Here is a 19,001-nt window from a genome sequence, read left to right as displayed (position 1 = left end):
CAAAAGCTTTGTATCCAGAATATATAAAGAACCCCTACAAGTAAAAAATAAAAAGACAAATAATTTAATTAAAAAATGAATAAAGGATTTGAATTGTCTAATTCACCAAAGAAGGTATACAAATGGCCAATAAGTTGATGAAAAGATACTGAACATCATTAGTCATTAGGGTAATGCAAATCGAAACCAAAATGGATACTACATCACACCTAGTAGGATGGCTAGAATCTAAAACACAGACAATAAGATTGTTGGTGAGGATGTGGAGAAATCAGAGTTCTCACACATCACTGATGGGAATGTGAAATGGTACAGCTCTTTGGAAAACAGTTTGACAGTTCTTCAAAATGTTAAACATAGAGTTACCTTATGACCCAGCAATTCCACTCCTTGGTATCCACCCAATAGACACGAAAACATATGTCCACACAAAAACTTGTACTCAAGTGTTCATGGCAACACTATTTGTAACAGCCAAAAATGAAAACAATGTGTTCATCAGCTGATGTTTGGATAAACAAAATGTGGTTATAGCTACACAATGGAATATTATTTAGGCATAAAAAGGAATGAAGTACTGATATACTCTACAACATGGGCAAACCTTAAGAACATTATGCTGAATGAAAGAAGCCAGACACAAAAGGCCACATATTGCATGGTTCCATTTATACGAAGTGTCCAGAAGAGGCAAATCTACAGAGACAGAGAGAAGATTAATGTTTGCCCAGGACTGCGGGGAGGTGGAGGCAGATGAGGAATGACTGCTAGTGGGCACAAGGTTTCTTTTTGGGGTGATAAAAATGTTCTAACATGAGGTTTGGATGATACACTTCTATAAATAGACTAAAATCCATTGACTTGTACACTGTAAGTGGGTTAACTTTAGGGCATATAAATTATACCATAATAATAAATTGTTTTTTTAAAAGTGATTGAGATGAGAAAAATTGGAGGCAGCAAGTACAGACAAGTCTTCTAAGTCTTTGTTGTTGTTTTTTAAATTTCCAGTATATAACTGCATTTGTTGTACCAAAGAGGAGGGTTCTCCAGATGGCGTAGAGGTTACGGGTGTCGCTGTACTTACATCTCTGTGTCCTCAAATAGATGTTTTGCCCAGTTCTCTGATTTTATCCTCACTGTTAGAATCAACCCCAGAGCATACAATGCAAGGAGCTGTGTCTCACTTAAGCTTATTCGTCATTTCTCCTTCTTTGCTTTATCTTTCTCTTCACATTATCCTGGTCCCACAAGGTAGATTGAAAAAAAATCAGCCTCTGTTCATCTAATTAGAGAAATAAATACCCATGTATATGAAGCAAGCAAGGCCATGGAGCCTTTGGGGAAACAGCAGGGAGGTGCCCAGGGGCATTTTCTGCACAGAGAAGAAAAGAATCAACAAGCCTTTGCCAGAAATGCCTGGAACTTAAAGCGCTCTCCTCAGCCCAAGGTCAGGCTCTGTGCAGACGTTGACAGTGACCCGGGTTGCTGCTGCCTTGATCCAAAGCATGTGGCTTTCTCTCTTCTGAAGCTCACCTCTGCTAATTCCTCCTGCCTGGGGAGTCAGACCCCACAGCACAAGTGTAACTCCTCAGAGTGGCAACTGGCAGCAGTTCCAGGAACAAAGCAACGACGTCCCCAACGATCAGAGGGATTGATTTCCTGAGCCCAGGAGAGGGATCCCGTGACCAGACACCCGGCCCCATGGTGGAAAGGAGAGCCGCGGAGTGGCATCACTGAGGAGGCCAGAACCTCTCTGCCCACTGCCACAAGGGGTTGGAAAGTCCTGGCTTTTGTCTTCCTCTTGGAATCATGGAAAAGTACAACCACAGAATCATGAACCATAGGGGGAGAAGGTACCTCGAAGGTCATTCTTATCCAGGGCCCGGATACCCCCATAAACGGATGTTCTCCCCTTGCCAACCCTCCTCACCTTGGCTTGAGCACAGCCCCTGACGGGACTCTCACTCCGTCCCAGAAAAGCAGCCGATTCCTGGTAGGGCAGCGCTCAGGGCAGCGACTGCCGTTGTCAGGTCCAGCCCCGTTTCCTGTCACTTCCAGCCCCTCCTGGTGCTTTGAAACCACATGGCAGTTCCAGCTCTTTCTCTAAGTCTCGGGGTCTTTGAGAACGCGCTCGTGTCATTCTTCCCCGTTGTCTTCACGTCTGCCGCAGGCTTGTGCCTTTAGCTGCACTCACCCTCCCACCCACACCCCTGAGGCCAGGGGGCAATGAAGATAAGTCTGGGCCTCTGAGCTGCTCTGTCCACTGTGCCCTCAGACCCTGCATCCACCACGCACCACCAGACCTCCCTAGCTTTGTCTTCTGGTTCTAGCTCCTCACCGCGCCTTGAACCCGACCAGACTTGCCCTCCCCCTGCCCCACCCCCCGGCCACTCTGAGTATCCAAGCTTCAGACATCGTGTTGACCCATCGAAAGAGCTTGAGGCCTACTACCCTAAACAGATCATCCCTAATTGCTCCACTATTTCCTCATAGGATGTGGTTTCAAGCCCCATCATCACCCTCATTTCCCCTCACCTGGACAGGCTACTCTTGGTCAATATTCATTCGTTCTCTCAGCCACTCAGCAACATGGTTGAGAACACAGGGTTTGAGATCAGATGATGGAGACTCTGCCCCTAACTAGCTATGAGACTTTAGAGAAGTGTCTTCATGTCTCTGAGCACCTCATCTGTAGAACTAGGAATAATAATAGTACCTACCTCATAGCTTTGTCATGATAAAAATAAACGAAATAATCTCTAAAGCACTTAGCACAGAGGCTCCAACATTCACTGCAAGTATTCGATACATGTTCTTTACTATTTTATTTTAAAATGATCATTCACTTATATATCATGTGTTTACTGCGCCCCGTGGCAGGCACTGGGATATAAATACCCCTCTTAAAGAGAGGGGCCCCCTTCAATCCAGGATGTGCAAGCTTACACTGGTACCCCGAGAGCAGAGAGCGGAGGCCCAGGGTCATGGTACGAAGGCAGAGAATAGACACTGAGCACTGCTTGCTGCCCAGGGTGGGTGACAAGGGCACTTGCCACCTTTCCAGATCTCTTTGAGTACCACAGCAACTCCCTGGGTAAGGTGGCACCACAGGGAAGCGGGGGGATGCCGGAGGGTGAGGTGAGAAATCCCCAGAGAAATACCCTCCCCTGCTTCTTCTTCGGCAGAAAGAGGCCATGCCTCTGCCATGCAGGAGGGCGATGTCCCCTGGGGAGGCCTTGCTGAATCTGCCTGGGACGGTTCCGGAAGTAGGAAGGGCGGCCGGGGGTGGGGAGGCGGCAGGAATGTTCTGGCCTGCTGCTCGTCCAGGCGAGTGTCCCGAGAGGAGGGCCTCTGGACATCAAAGATTCCTTTTGTCCCCTACCGAGTGGCAGGGCAGACCGGCCACTGGCGATGACTCAGGCCTGGCCCTGACGTCACCCACGCCCGGCCACTGGCCTCCCTCTGCAGCCAGGAAACTGGCTGGGGAGTGGCACTCGCAGACTGCAGCAAATCTCAAAATAAGGAGGCGACTGCCTCTCTCCTCCTCCTCCTCTCCATCGCCCCACAGCACACCTTTCTTTCCTTTTCTGCTGCTGCTTTTTTTCTTTGAAGCCTCACGGAAGGTTTTACTTATAGATCAACTTTCAAAATGTAGGAAGTCAGAATGGGTGACATCATCAGAAAGATATGTGGAGCTGATCTCGACAAGAAGTGAAGAACCCAGAGCAAGAAGGCGGTTATAACTCCTGAGTCCAGGGAGTTGGCAGCGTCTGGGTTTCAGAGGAGCCAGCGCCTCCGAGTAAGTGAAGGCCACCCCCAGACCCCCTCACTCAGCGCCCTTCACTGTGGGGCGCCATCTTGTTCCCTGACACCTGTGCCTGGCAGGCCCCAGCCCGGAGGGAGGGAATGGGGGCTGCATCTGGGAGACCCTCCGAATACGGCACCAAAGGGATCTCTCTGATCTTTTTCTTCTCCACAGGACCAGACAAGAATGCGTTTCCTCTCGAAAAAAAAAAAAAAAAAATATATATATATATATATATATACACACACATATATATATATCTGTGTGTGTGTGTGTGTGTATCTGTGTACACACACACACACACACACACACACACACTAAGGCTGAATTCTGGGGAAAATGGCCCATGTCGTGCCTTCCACCCCGTCACTCCTCTTGTTTTGTTTCCTCTTCCTCCTTCTGCCCTAGTGCTCTGTTTTGGACAGCCAGAATGTTTGTTCAGTTCTGAACTATTTGCTTCCTGGATCTTATACCAAGTAATCAGACACAAAAATAAACCCTGTTCTAGGCAAATACGTGCCCTGGGCCGTCAAATGGTATTTTCGCACCTAACCTGTTAAAAGATGGCAGCTCTGGTAAGAAAACGACCACAACCAGCTGCCTTTACCCAGCGTGTTTCTGGTTGCCTGTGGCTGTTCTGGTGTGTACACCTCCACTGTCTCACTGCCCTGTTTACAGAGAGCTTATTTTCATTCCTACGTGTGCCATCGCATCTGGGATGATATTAAACACAAAGACAGATTATAATGTATCTTTGGTGTCTGTTTTAATTTCACCTAAAGAAATCTTAAGTTTTTGCATAGCTTGTAATTTTACAAGCTCTGGAAGTTTCTACCCAAGAGAGTTAAATTCCCGAGAGAAAAGTTTTAACATGTACATAAGAACTGCAGAGCACACAGACATAGAAATCATACCCAGTTCTCCTGGCTTCCAAAGACATCTCCTGAGTCATTATCTAGTCTTTGTACAGCTTACTTAGCAGAGAAGAATTGTTCTTTATAAATTCAGTTTTATAATGATGGGGTGGGAGGGTATTTTAAAATGTATCTTATGTTATGAATGCAATAGGGAAGCTCATTGCTTACTGAAAAAGAGTGGCAGATTTCTTTATAAACTGAAAACACCCTTTGGAAATTAACCATGGCACACCAATATATCTGTTTTGTAGGTCTTACATTTTACTTTTTGTTTTATTTTCATATATCAGGTTGTCTTGAAGTGAGGCTCTGCTAAACCACTCTTCTTCTGGCTGTAAGAGCTGAATGCTGTGACCATTAATTTGGTGAGTGTCATTTGTCCCTAATGGCTGCTTAAATTTAGTTTACTAAATCTATTCTTTTGCTTTGCAGTAAGGTTTAAGGAAAGGGGAGAAGGCACAGGGACTTCTGCACACAATGATAACAGCTGTATCAAAGAGGGTAATAGGAATAGTTAAGATAGGCTAATTGCTGTAATAGACCGAAAAATGTATAATGACTCAAACATAATAGAAGTTTATTTCTTGGTCTTGTAACAGTAGAGGTTAGTGGGGCAACTCTCTTTCATGCATTCATTCAGAGACATGGGTTGAGAGAGGCTCCACCTTCTGCAGTATGTGGTTTCCAAGGTCACCTGGGATTGTTTCCACTTCCCAGTGGAGGAGGAAAAAAAGAGCGTGAAAAGGTGCACATGGAGACTTTCATGGCCCCTGCCTAGAAGTGGTGCACAACACTTCTACTAATACGCTATTGGCTAAAATGCCGGTCACATGACCACATCTGACCGCAAAGAGGTCTGGGAAATGTAGTCCCTGGGGTGGGGAGCAGCCACTTGCCAGTGACAGCTCAGGAGAGCTTCTGGAGAAAAGAGGTAGTCTTCTCTGGTACAGCATAATAAGGAACTTAGAGATGCTCAAGGATAGGACAGCAGAATGAAGCAGTGGGAGAAATAAACAGTGATCAGATATTTAGAATTCTCTAACAGACACTCTTAGGTAAAGAGTGGGCAAGGAGCAGTGGGTGAGATTTTTCAAGATGCCTCTGTCCATTCTGACCCTAAGCATTTACATGAGCGCCATCAGGCCACCACTGGCCAGTGAACCACGAAGGACATTCTTCCCCCTTCCCCCCCCCAAAAGGTCCTCTTGGTCTAGGACCATTCTGGCTCAGTTTCCTGGTCCTGGGTGTAGTCATGGTTGTTGGAATTGTCCAACAGAATTCTGTTCCACCAGTGGTCACTAGGAAAGCTCATAGTTTCTTTAACTCATGGTTCTGTCTGCTCTTGTGGGTGTTGGGAAGCTACCCTCCTCCAGATCTTGGCATACTTTTTAATAGTGGGAGGTAGTGGAGGGAATTCCTGACAAGATGGGATCTTCAAATCAAGTTATTAGAGAAACATGTAAAAGCAGACTAAAATGGCTCTGGCTGGGGAGATTAATGCTCCCCAAAGGATTTGATATACAATTCTAGCTTTTTCTTTTCAGCAAAAGTTGCAAAACATTTACTGAAATAATGAGTGGTAAGGTTATAAGCCCTGTCTGAAGAACCCTGAATTAATTTGATACTTTATGTAACCTTTTCACCATTGTTGCTCTTAGTGCAGTATCCCCCTCGCTGGTAAATATCAGAAACCATATGGTGGTACCTCTATGATGGTCCCAAGGCATCATAAAGACCTCCAATAAAAATGGACTATATGTGCTCACTTCAACAGCACACACACTATAAAAATGGACTCCAGTCCTTGCCTGAGCTGCCTGGTACCTACTTCTCTAGTTTTGTTGTCAATATCTGACTAGACAGTCCGTTTTCTGATTATATTTTACCCCTGGACTTGACATTTCTGGCACTCACACCCACACCCTGAAGAATATACATTGTCCATTGTGTGGGAAGGCCAGCTACTGGCTGGTTTAACACAGCTCTCAGGCTCTCTTGGAGCCTAACGTCTGGCCTCATCTCCTCTTACTGCTGCCTCGCCTCTGCCCAGCCTCCTCACATCTGGAGTGGGCTAAGGAGGAGTGGAATAGAAGAACAAGTTACTTATTGCAAAAGTGCTTCAACCTCTGAAAGTCCATTTTCTTGGTTTGGTGGGTCCCAGAAGTGTCTACTGGGCGGAGAGAGCTGGCTGGGCTAGTGGAGTAAACTAAAGATAAGACCAGCTTGAACGGGAGAGTACAGTGCCTGTAACAAGGGAGCAGCCAGGAGGAGTAAGTTGAGAACGAGTACCAGGTTTCAAAAGCTGAGCCAAGTGGGGACGATCTGTTGCTGCATGTACAAGCCTAAAGGAGTCTGCCAGGAAGGGCAGGGCCAAAGGCCATGGTCAAGGAGGAAAAGGAGTCAGGGTCCATTCACTGGGGAGACTCTTAGTCATAGCTTGTTAATTTCAACTGCCATGTGATAATGACTCCTCAAAGCACTAAGTATGCAGGAATTGGCAAATGAGTGTGTGTAGAAGGGGTTAGCTGGGGTCAACCTGCTGATTTTTAATGTCTAGCTGCCTAGCATGGCAGAGAGAGGAGTGCGGCCGCCAAATCAAAATTTCATTGCCACCAGCACGAACCCTCCACAGGGAATTGGTACAGCACACTGGGTGACACCACGGACCCACCAGCAAGGCAGCGGTAACAAATACACACTTTGTAAATATTTTGATCTTTGACATTTTCAAAAAAGCGTCCAAGTAGACATTACGGGGAAAGTTAGACTTTCTTGAGCTTCCTTAACTTATAATTTTATATTTTATTTTACTTCTAAATTTTTTTTGTTGAAGTGTTATTAATTTACAGTGTTGGGTTTGTTTCTGGTGTATAGAAAAGTGATTCAGTTTTATATATATAAATTTTTTTTTTCCGTTCTTAATTCCATATGAGGGATAGAATTCAAATCTGGGGACTCATAGTCTTTTCAGAGCTTAGGTCATCCCTGTTGATTTGTGATACGCAGATGTGGTCTGGGCACAACTGGCTGACGTAGGCAGTGCCTGGACCAGTTTGTTATTTTTAACCCCAGAGGTTTTATACTTTTCATGGCACAGAAGTACAAGCTCCCCTCTTGCTCTGGGTCAGCATTATGAATGTCGTGTTACTCCCTTTGGAGGATTTTGCAATCAGGCCACGTCACAGACACCAAAGCTAAGAATTCACGGTAATGGGGCTTCGTAATTTCTCATGCTGAAATCCCCTGACTTCTTGTCAAGAACGCAGTTGGAAAACACCACACTGAAGACTTCAGGGTTTTGTTTTTAACTCAAGCCTCTGGTTTTCATCAGAACTTTATAGCTTCCTCCTGCTTCCGAAATGGTATTTTTAAAAAATGTAAAACTGAGATTCTGTCAGAATAAGTAAGGTAATATATGTGAAATGGTTTGGGCAACTTAGGAAAATGTGTGGCAACTCGAGTTGTTGATGAAAACAAGTACCATAGTTATGGTCAGCATTGGCGTTTGGCTTTTGATATTGCTATTAATACTGTAAGTATCATATTTATTTATTTTTTGGTCTCTCTAAATTGACTTTCATCTGGAATCCTTAGCACCACTTCCTTTATATATATACATACATATATATATATATATATATATATATATATAAATTATTTATTTATGTTTGGCTGCGTTGGGTCTTCGTTGCTGAGCGGGGGCTACTCTTCGTTGAGGTGCGCGGGCTTCTCATTGCGGTGGCTTCTCTTGTTACGGAGCACGGGCTCTAGGCGCGCGGGATTCAGTAGTTGTGGCACGCGGACTCAGCAACTGTGGCTCACAGGCTCTAGAGCTCAGGCTCAGTAACTGTGGCGCACGGGCTTAGTTGCTCCGTGGCATGTGGGATCTTCCCGGACCAGGGACCAAACTCATGTCCCTGCACTGGCAGGCAGATTTGGATTCTTAACCACTGCGCCACCTGGGAAGTCCCCGCACCACTTCCTAACTAGCCAAAGCATGTGGTGTAAAAATTTCAAGGACATTTGAAAAGCTTTGACTCTAGGCCAGGGGCCTAACCACGAAGCTTCTAATCTTATTCAGAGACATTTGACCTGGGACTCACTAAGATCCATGAGGGAGGGTATTTGAGCCATCTCTCTGCCAAAAAAAGATGCTTCCTGGCATTCGATGGGGCTCCCAGTGCACTGGCCAGAGGAGATTTTGAAAACACTCCACAGAAGCACTGGCCCTGGGTGGCGTCTCCCAAGCCGGAACAGAGCCCATCATCTGTCCAGAAGCCCGTAAGCAGAGTGCAGTCTCTCTGCTTGGTGTTCTGGGTAGGGGCCGGGGGGATTACACACAGAGGCAACAAGCATGAGATCAACCCAAGAGCAGTAAAGATGTTGTGGAAACTGTGAATTCCCTTCCACATTCCAGTTCCTATAGTCTGTTATCTTCAAATGCAGCAGGAAAGTATTATCTAGTGAAAAGGACTTTCTCATTGACCCAAATTCCTTGGCATCGACTATGTCAAGGTACTTTGCAAAAGAGGATGTAGCTTAAAATTCACCCCAGCACCGGACTCAGTCTATCTGTCTTCCAAGTCCTCTTGCAGCAGCGAGGCCATGGCTGGGCCGGGCTCCTAAGAGGCCACTCTTCCCTCTCTTTTCACTCTACGTGAGGCAAATTCCTTTTCTTTACTTTTAAAAAATTTGTAAAAAGAGCCATAACTAGTCACTATACAAAATCTAAATCTGGAAAATACAGAAAAATATCAAGAAGAAACCAACAATCTCTAGTAATCCAACAACCAAGCAACAATTCAATATTAACATGTCAATGTATTTCTTTTCCATTTTTCATATATATTCTTTTCTTCTTTTAAACATTACTGAAATGGTATTTTATATGCTTTTTTTCACCCCACTTAACGTTATGTTGTAAACATTTTTTCAAGTCACTAAATGATTTTGAAAATTTGATTTTTAATGGCTGTGTTTCCATTGCATGGATATATCTTAATATATCCATTCTTTTTTTATGTACATTTTTATTGCCTCTAGTGTTCCGCTATTATAAACACAAAAATATTCTTGTAGATAAATCTTGGTGGACACCTTAGGCAAAATTCCTAGAATTGAATCAGTAGGTCAAACGACCTATTTTTAAAGTTCCTAATGCATATTGATAAATTAGCCTCTAAAAAATTACCAATGTCTATTTCAAAACCTAAGTCCCCTTCAGTTTCTCATGTTAAAATGCATGCTCCTAGGCCCCAGTGGCATCAAAAGCTCTGAGGAGGGGGCCTAGGAATATGCATTTTAATATACCCTCCCAATCCTTATGCACATTAAGGCCTGAGAACTATTGTTAATGCTGCATTCAATTCAATAAACATTCATTTTCAGCAACACTTATTAGACAGAAAATAGTTAACCCTAAGCTAATATATCTAAACCAGAATTTAACTTAAAGGCTCTTTTTGGCTTCTGAATTTTAATTTTAATTTCTCCTTAATCGTGGTTTGGTATAGTTGAAAGATTATCAGCTAGGGAGTTAGGAAACCTTATCGTAAATATGAGGTAACTGAGCCCCAGAATGGTTAATTTACTCACTTATGGTTGTTACCCAAAGATTTAGTGGCAAAGGTAGAACTAGAACTTGAATAAACAAAGGGCCCGGATCCACCCAACCTCTGGGTAGTGATACCAAGTCCAAGCTCAGTAGTAGTAGCCACACGACAGGCCAGTAAATCGAGAGAGGAGGTGTTGGGGCAAAGGGATGGTGACTTTATTCAGAAAGCCAGCAGACTGAGAAGATGGTGGACTAGGGTCCCAAACAACCAGCCTACCAGAGTTAGAATTCAGGCGTCTTTTATACTAAAAGGGGAGGAGGTGTGGCTAGTCGTTGCAAACTTCTTGGTGTCAGAATCCTTTGGTCCTGCAGCTGTCCAAGTAGGTCTGGTCACAATGTTCCTATAAACCTCCAACAAGACAAATGTTATTCTCTGTTCTGCAACTGTTTATCTCTATGTGAATGGAGAAGTGTTATACCTTTAAAGGTCAGAGCCTTGAGAATGGGCTATCACTTATATTTCAGGCTATGGGCAACACTGTTTTACAGAACGTGCAGAGCCAGCATGACTAAGCACAGGCCACAGAGCACAAAGGTTAGAGCTAAAGGAATAGATCCACTATGGAGTCAGGTTTGTTCTTCTCTGTTACAGCAGTAGAGACAAGGCGCCGAGAGAAGACCGACTCCTGAAGTGAGCGCTTGCTTCCACCAGGGAATTTTTATCTGCCTTCTGATAGGCAGGGCATACCTCAGGACATGTGTGGGCGGCCCAGACCCTGCAAGGGTCACCTCATGAGACCACTCTGGGCCCTGAACCCCGAGGTGGTAACACTTAGACCAAGGAGGACACAGGATAGCCACACGGATCCAGACCATGAGGGCTGAGTATGAGGTTGGGTCCAGAATCAGAAGCCGAGAGAACAGTGCAGGGGCAGGCAAGGGCAAGACTCATACTGTGGCAAAAGTTAGGTCGCAGCAGCGTGAGTTGAAAAGACCGAGCCAGAGCCGGGGGGAGCTGCCGTGCATTCAGCCTGGAGGATGGAGTCTCATTACCCAACCTCACGGTCAGGCAAGGTACTGCCCCAGTCTGCGCCTGCCTCATTATATCCGAAAGGTGCTGTGGGCTGGGCTGCCTTCTGACAGCAGATAAGTAGGAGCACCTGGCCGAACGAGGACAATGGGCCAGAGAAGAGGTACCCAAGAATGGAAACTTGGAAAATCCTCTGTTACACCAGAGAACGTAGTGAACAAACAACAACCAAATTTGAAAATTCTCACCACCTTCTAAGAGGAAGTGTAACTATCCATCTTATCTGTATAACTCTGCTCAAAGCCATCAGACCATACCCACTGGTCACCTGATAGTATCTGGCTGCCCTTCCACTCATTTGATCAATACTACCTCCACTTCTGGAGGGTCACTATCGTGTCATTTGACTTTTGGGTTCAGCCTCCACAGACTGCTCAGCCCCCAACAGTCCCCAGTTCACGGTCAGGTTCTATATATCACCATTTAGGTTCCTCCATGCCCAAGTTCACGTCCATGTCCTGTGAATGCACCAGGTAAAGCACAAGAGCCAAAAGTCAAAGGAGCGCCTTCGTTCACTGCACCCATCCTACACACAGAAGCATGAAGGAATTTGCCTAGGATCACAGAGCTTCCCTGCTTCTGTGCACGATCTCCGTTATCTCTTGGCTGTCCCCATGCAGGATCACTGCCCTCCTGATTCTTGGCCTCCTGGTCCAAACCTGTGGAGTCAGGGTCATGATGGGTATGGATTCTGGGAAGGTCCACAGCCTCCCTTGAATCAGGGGTACAGCAGATGGAAGGTGACTTTCCAGACATGGCTGGGCCAACTCGAGTCATCGCTATGAGGCTGGCCCTTTACAAAGCCCATTTCCCTGGTGTCCTGAGCAACTTCCTTGGCTGAGACACCTTCTGCTATGCACATGGAATTCTAATTGCTGGCAGGACCTGGATCCCTAGGCTAGGAAGATCCATGGGGTGGTGACAGCAGTGCCTCCAGATCTAACTCCCAGGAGGTGGAAGTCAGAGTTCCGTGACATCCAGACAAAGTGTCCGCATGCTGCTGGAGAGTCTTGAGTGGTCAACAGAGTAGGAGGTCCAAGGGCAAGAACTGTTCAGTGTGGCCTGTGACATCTGACAAGTGCCACTGGTGGTCCCATCCTTACCTGTCTGTGCTGACTCCATGTCCGCCCCACCACCACCCTGCCGGAACAGACACACATCCTGCTAATAAGTTACCAACTTTAGGAATAAAAAGCACTTATACAGTCTCTGGCCAAAGCTGCAGGAGGACGCCAGCCCAGGCAAAGTCCGTCACTGCCCCTTGACTGTCATATCATGGCCTTCTTATTACCCCATGGGAGCAAGTATCACTGGTATCAAGTCTGCCTGCTGGGCCAAGAGGTACTGCCTCAAAGAAGCCCAACATTCCCAGATGGCAATGTCCCACTACTGCCGTCAAGAGGAACCAGAAAAACCTGAAACCTCACCCCGTATCAAGAGCCCCATTTTCCATCATCAAAATGCCAGACAGCCCACACTGCTGTGTAGACAAGTATTAGGAAAGCTGGAACAGTGAAAGAGATCTGAAGCCATGCCATTCAAGCCCTGAAGGCCCCACACTTGACTGCCATCTTGACTGGGAACCATCAAAAGGAGCCCCTATGCATCTATCAGGATGGCTAAAATAAAAAATACTGATGTTACCAAATGCTGGCGAGAATGTAGAGAAACCAGATTGCTCATACACTGCTGGTGGGAGTATAAATGGTTCAGCCACTCTGGAAAACAGTTTGATAGTTTTTAATAAAGTTAAACATACACTTACCGTACATTCCCACTCCTGGGTATTTACAGGCGAGAAATGAAAACTTAGGTTCACACAAAAATCTGTACATGAATATTCATAGCAGTTTTATTTGTTATAGCTTAAAACTGGACACCTACCACGTGTCCTTCAGTGGATAACAAACTGTGGTACCTCCATACCATGGATTACTATTCAGCAGTAAAAAGGCACATCTTCCCATCCAACATGAACGGATCATAAGGGCATTCTGCTGGGTGAAAGAAAGCCAGTTCCAAAGGGTTACAGACTGCATGATTGCACTTACATAACATTCTTAAAGGGACAAAATTACAGTGTTGGAGAACAGATCAGTGCCAGGGGTTAGGGTTGGTGGAAGGTGGGACTATGGTGGGGTAGCACAGGAGTTTCTTTGTGGTGATGGAATAGTTTTGTATCTTGATTGTGTTGATGGCTTCTCCAATCTCCACATGTGATAAAATTTCATAGAGCTCTAGACACACAGACACATACACACACACAGAATGCATGTAAAAACTGGTGAAATCTGAAGTAGTAGTCTGTACCTGAGTTAACTGTGTCGTACCAATATTACTTTCTTGGTTTAGAGAATGTACTACAGTAGTATCAGATAATACCATTCTGGGAAGACAGATGACATCATACAGTTACTGTACTATTTTTGCAACTTCTTGTGAATCTTAAACTCTTTCCCCAAAAATTATTAAAAGCAACTTTTTAAAAGTTTTATTTTAGGTTTAAAAAAAGGGAGAGGTTGTTCCTCACCCCAAGGAAGGGGGATTCAGCCACTCCACTGGCTTCTCTTTTATGAGCAACTCCTATTGTTTATTTTGCCGCTTTCTAATTTATGGTTAGGCGTCTACGGCGGCATCCTGGTGGCTTTGGCCTCACCCTCTGCTTCTCAGAGTCAATCAGAGTCAGCCCATCTCAGACCCAATCAAAGCTCGTCTTCCAGCACTGAGTGTGAATGTTCTCCCCTCCTCCACCCTGAGACTGTAACTTCAAAGACTCAGATCTAAGAAATGGTCTCACGGTGAAAAATCGAGGACAAATCATCCTTCTCACCCCTGCACGGTCATTTCTTTTCTGGAATGGCTCTATGTCTTCCCTGTTCTTCATACAGATTATTCTCTTCACCTTCACCAAATGGCCCCTCCTCTAATGGAAGGAGATTAACCCTTCTCTGCCCCCTCTCAATCTCATTCCGCTGAGGGCTTTCTCTCACCAGCTCTGCTCTCTCCGGGCCTCGTGCCCGCAGCTGAACGCTCCAGTGTGAGATGGCTGCCTTCCCTTTGAAGCATTTATGCCTCTGTCAAACACCTTTTTGCCAGACTTGGCCCTGGGAAGACAGTTTTGAAATTAAACTTATCGTGAGCCCCCTGGGTTTGCAGTATGGAATCGCACAAGGCCCTGGGCATTTAGGTCGAGGGGTACCTGCTGTGCTCACTACCTTCAGGGCCTCATCTTAGTGAAATTCTAGCATTATTTATTCCCTTGTTTTGTGGTGGGGTCCCCAGCACCACCTAAGATTGAGGCTGTGCACATGAGACTGATGTCTATGTGACATCCTGTCCGGATATGACAAGACACACACACACAAGCCACTGTCCCCCAGGACTGGCCTCAGGCCCTAATTTCCTGCCATGCCTTATTCATCAGGGGCAGCCATCTCAAGAGACCGTGGTGAGAGGGACATAGGTGTACGTGTCTTAGGCCTGGTTGTGAGCTGTAATCAGGTTGCTGGGCCAGAACGGGGACTATTCGAATTGTTGCTCTTCAGTGGGCGTTGGTGAATCTCCTAGTTTTGCACCTTCTGGTTTCAAAACCATACTGAACAACAGAAAATGAAACCTGCAACTTATTTTTAGCTGCTTATGCTAACTCATGAGATTTTTCTTTGCAAACCAAATAGGACAAAAGCCTACTTCAGCTGGCTGAACTTAATCTGAATGACTTAATATAGCAATCAAGCCTATCACCTCTGATACTTCCCAAATAACACTTGGTCCCAGGTGATATTTTGCCTAATATTTACTATTTTGCTAAAAATTATATTTAGTTGAGCTTTAAAAAAATTAAGTATTCTATAACATTTTCTTCTGAGAGGAACTGGGAAAGAAGTTATAAACCCTCTATACTGGAATCTATTCATTAATTCACTTATTCTATAACCATTTGTCAGGCACCTATTTAGGTGAAAAGTGGATTTTTTTTTTAAATTGAGCCAGTGTGTTGAATTACAAAGAGCAGAATACTAGTAATTAAGGAATACGGCTTTTATCCTGGTTGCTGAGGTCTTCAGATATCACAATCTCTTTGAATCTGATTTTCTCCTCCCTCAGAGAAAGGGTTCAGGGGCTTCCCTGGTGGCGCAGTGGTTAAGAATCCGCCTACCAATGCAGGGGACACGGGTTCGAGCCCTGGTCCGGGAAGAAGATCCCACATGCCGCGGAGCAACTAAGCCCGTGCGCCACAACTAATGAGCCTGTGCTCTAGAGCATGCAAGCCACAACTACAGAAGCCCATGCGCCTAGAGCCCGTGCTCTGCAACGAGAAGCCACGGCAATGAGAAGCCCGCGCACCGCGACGAAGAGTAGCCCCCGCTCACCGCAACTAGAGGAAGCCTGCGCACAGCAGTGAAGACCCAACGCAGCCAAAAATAAATAAATAAATAAATGAAATTTATTTAAAAAAAGAAAAAGAAAGAAGGGGTTCAGATGACATCATCTGAAGTGCCTTGCCCATCCTATAATTCTGTGAAATGCGCTATGCCATTGAGAGCCCGAGGAAACGTTGAGGCACATTTTGGAGACAGTGGTGTGGTCGTCAAGCCACCCTTATTTCTGTGTCCCCTTTCCCTGTTATAGGAGGGACAGATGTAAACAAAGCCTGTGGTCTGCTTGCCAGACAACTTGTCCCCCCACCCCCCTGACTTGGTAAACAAGTGATTAAGAACTTGAAAGACTTCCATAGGTATTTTTAGTCCCCAGATCCGTTCCTTAACTCATGGAACAAGTTCTCTAATTTTAGGAAGTCGTTTCAAAGGACAAAGCTGAAGATTCCACTGGTAGTGGTGGGAGCTGAGAAAGGACCCCTAATTTGGTGTTGGTTAATCAAGATCCTACCCATATAAGCCCCTCCATTGCACCTGGCAATGCTCTAGGTGCTGTGGGAGATACAGAGATCTCACAGGATGCCAGCCAGAGACGTGAGTAAAGGCAGGTAATTCAACACAACAAAAACATATTGTGCTTTTATCTTTAGTCCAAAGGAAGTGAAGATTCACTGAGGTTTGTTAGGCTGCTCTGGTGAGAAGAGGTTCATGGTTGTGACCTTTCCGAACCACAAATTCATTCATCTGAGAGAAGAGAAAGCAAATGAATTTGTTCCCAGGTTGTCTTGGAATATTTGCTGCCCAGGATGAAGAAAGGTATGAGGAGAGGATTATGTTCTCACGTGGGGTAGATTTTACCCATCTGTAAGAATTCTTCCTTCTCCACTTTCATTTACGTCACCACCTTCCCTCTTCAACCTAGTTGCCTGCTAATCTCTCTAGAAAGAAGAAACTCAGCCTTCTTGCTGAATGTCTTTTGCCAATTCAGGATCTAGAAGACCCTGCTGTTTCATTTGCTCTCCATCTGGGGAGTGGCAAACAGTGACGGCTGCGAATGAACGTGTGACTAGAGATGCAGGAATGCTCTTGGTCTCCATGGGCACGCAAGGTCTTTATTAGTGCCACATTTCCAATGCACTGCAAAATGAAAGCAGGGACTATTCTGCTGCTAAAGCTGAGGTAGTGACATCGAAAATGGTGGTGAGCCATGCTGAGGATATTCCCACGGGACAGTCTGAGCTGAATTAGCTTGGGGTGGGATGTTGTCCACCACAGTCTCCCTGGCAACCCTAAGTCACATACCACTTTTTCTCGGTTGAAAACCACATGGTTCACATTTCCCTTCTCCCTCCAACTCTTTCCTCGAGGGTAACCTCAGTTTGGTCCCCAAGGCTTGCTGCCCGGTCCTTGCCATCAAGTGTGTACTCCTTGCCCTCATCTTACACAAGTGCTGATGGATGGAAGGGAGAAACCTCATGTCTAAGAACTGGAGCAGGCTTCCTGGAGCTCAAACTCCTCACGCATGTCCATTCACCCGACCCTTTGTTCTACTGCCTCAGGACCACTGAGAGAGATAATCCTCCTCTCATATTCCGAGCAGGGTGGAGCTGATGGAGTTGATTTGAAAGCCCCCTTTGCAAGCCATCTGGCTGGCATCTAACATTACTGCCAATGAGTGAGACAGTCATCTGGTCACCTAGCCAGGAGGCAGGAGACTTGGAGTCCAGCTCTTGGCCTAACCAACCTAGAAAGCAAGCAAGCGGGGCTGGATTTTTTAGAATCACAAACCTTCAGAGCTGGAAGGGATCTTAAATGGGGGCAGAATGTACAGATGTTCACATAGAGAGGCAATCATTAAAATGATTCATTTGAAACACTAAGCTTGGAAAATCTCTTACTCAAAAGTTAGGCTTTTCAAAAGTCCATTTTTAAAATATGTTGGGGAAGGAACTCATCATACGGACTTAAGTTGTCTGTTCAGGACAGAAATCTATCTGTGAGTAGAAACCAGGTCAGTCTTTTTTTTTTCTTTAATTTATTTTTTTAACATCTTTATTGGAGTATAATTGCTTTACAATGGTGTGTTAGTTTCTGCTGTATAACAAAGTGAATCAGCTATATGTATACATATATCCCCATATCCCCTCCCTCTTGCGTCTCCCTCCCACCCTCCCTATCCCACCCCTCTAGGTGGTCACAAAGCACTGAGCTGATCTCCCTGTGCTATGCGGCTGCTTCCCACTAGCTATCGATTTTACATTTGGTAGTGTATATATGTCCATGCCACTCTCTCACCTTGTCCCAGCTTACCCTTCCCCCTTCCCATGTCCTCAAGTCCATTCTGTAGTAGGTCTGTGTCTTTATCCCCGTCCTGCCCCCAGTTTCTTCATGACCAGTTTTTATTTTTAGATTCCATATATATATGTTAGCATATGGTACTTGGAACCAGGTCAGTCTTGATTGTTATACTGAGTTTTCTTTGATTATTTATTTATTTATTTATTGATTGATTGATTGATTGATTGGCCGCACGGCATGCAGGATCTTAGTTCCCTGACCAGGTATCAAACCCGTGCTCCCTGAAATAGTAGCTCAGAGTCTTAACCACTGGACCACCAGGGAAATCCCTCTTTGATAATTTAGATTAGAATAATCTAACAACTGGATAACAAGTTTATTCACAAATGCAGGCTTGTAGAAGAATTTTAATACAGCAAATGGGTAAACTCACTTACTAAGTGTGTGATCTTGGGCATAGTCTCAGTTTCCTCATCTGTACCATGAAAAGACTGGACTTCATTAGGTGAAGTAGTTTGCTCAAATGGATATGTAAGCTTTTCCACTTATCTCACCTGATAAAACATTTCCAAATTATGACAAATCTCTGACCAAAACTGTTATCCTGCTTTCTATCCTTAACTTTCCAACATGGTCTAGTTAATTCCTCTTCTCTTATTCTTTTCCACCTGCTGGTCCAAACTGTCTCCAGTTGGTACCCACAATTCCCAGGGCTTGGAGAGTTGAGGCTGGTTCATCTAAACAGGGGTAGTCCTGGCTCCAGGGAGCAGGGGTCCCCTCTACCAGGAGTCTGCACAATCAGAAGATTCCTATTGATACATCAGGACAGAATGTGGATGGAGGAGGTTTTATCCTTTTAGGATTGTTGGAAAGACCCAGACTTTGGAATCAATTGGACTGGGTTTGAGTCCTAGCTCTGCTATGTGTGACTGGTAATCTCAATTAGTTCCTCACT

The 19,001-nt window shown here is 45.2% G+C and overlaps 1 protein-coding gene across 3 annotated transcripts in view; it reads left to right on the top strand.

Annotated features, from left to right (window-relative positions):
• Window positions 1-19,001, top strand: part of ZBTB38 (zinc finger and BTB domain containing 38) — a 117,314-nt gene that overhangs the window by 37,961 nt on the left and 60,352 nt on the right. For 2 of the 3 annotated variants that reach the window (XM_059920197.1, XM_059920195.1), the window contains exons 1-2: window positions 3,531-3,802; window positions 5,016-5,090. The gene's annotated coding sequence lies outside the window, so the exon portion shown is untranslated. Of the gene's footprint in view, window positions 1-3,530; window positions 3,803-5,015; window positions 5,091-19,001 lie in introns of those variants that run through there. The other variant, XM_059920196.1, reaches the window with a different exon arrangement.

Source organism: Balaenoptera ricei, chromosome 4, assembly GCF_028023285.1.
Source record: "Balaenoptera ricei isolate mBalRic1 chromosome 4, mBalRic1.hap2, whole genome shotgun sequence".
Classification (NCBI taxonomy): Eukaryota; Metazoa; Chordata; class Mammalia; order Artiodactyla; family Balaenopteridae; genus Balaenoptera; species Balaenoptera ricei.
This window is presented reverse-complemented; position numbering and strand designations above follow the sequence as displayed.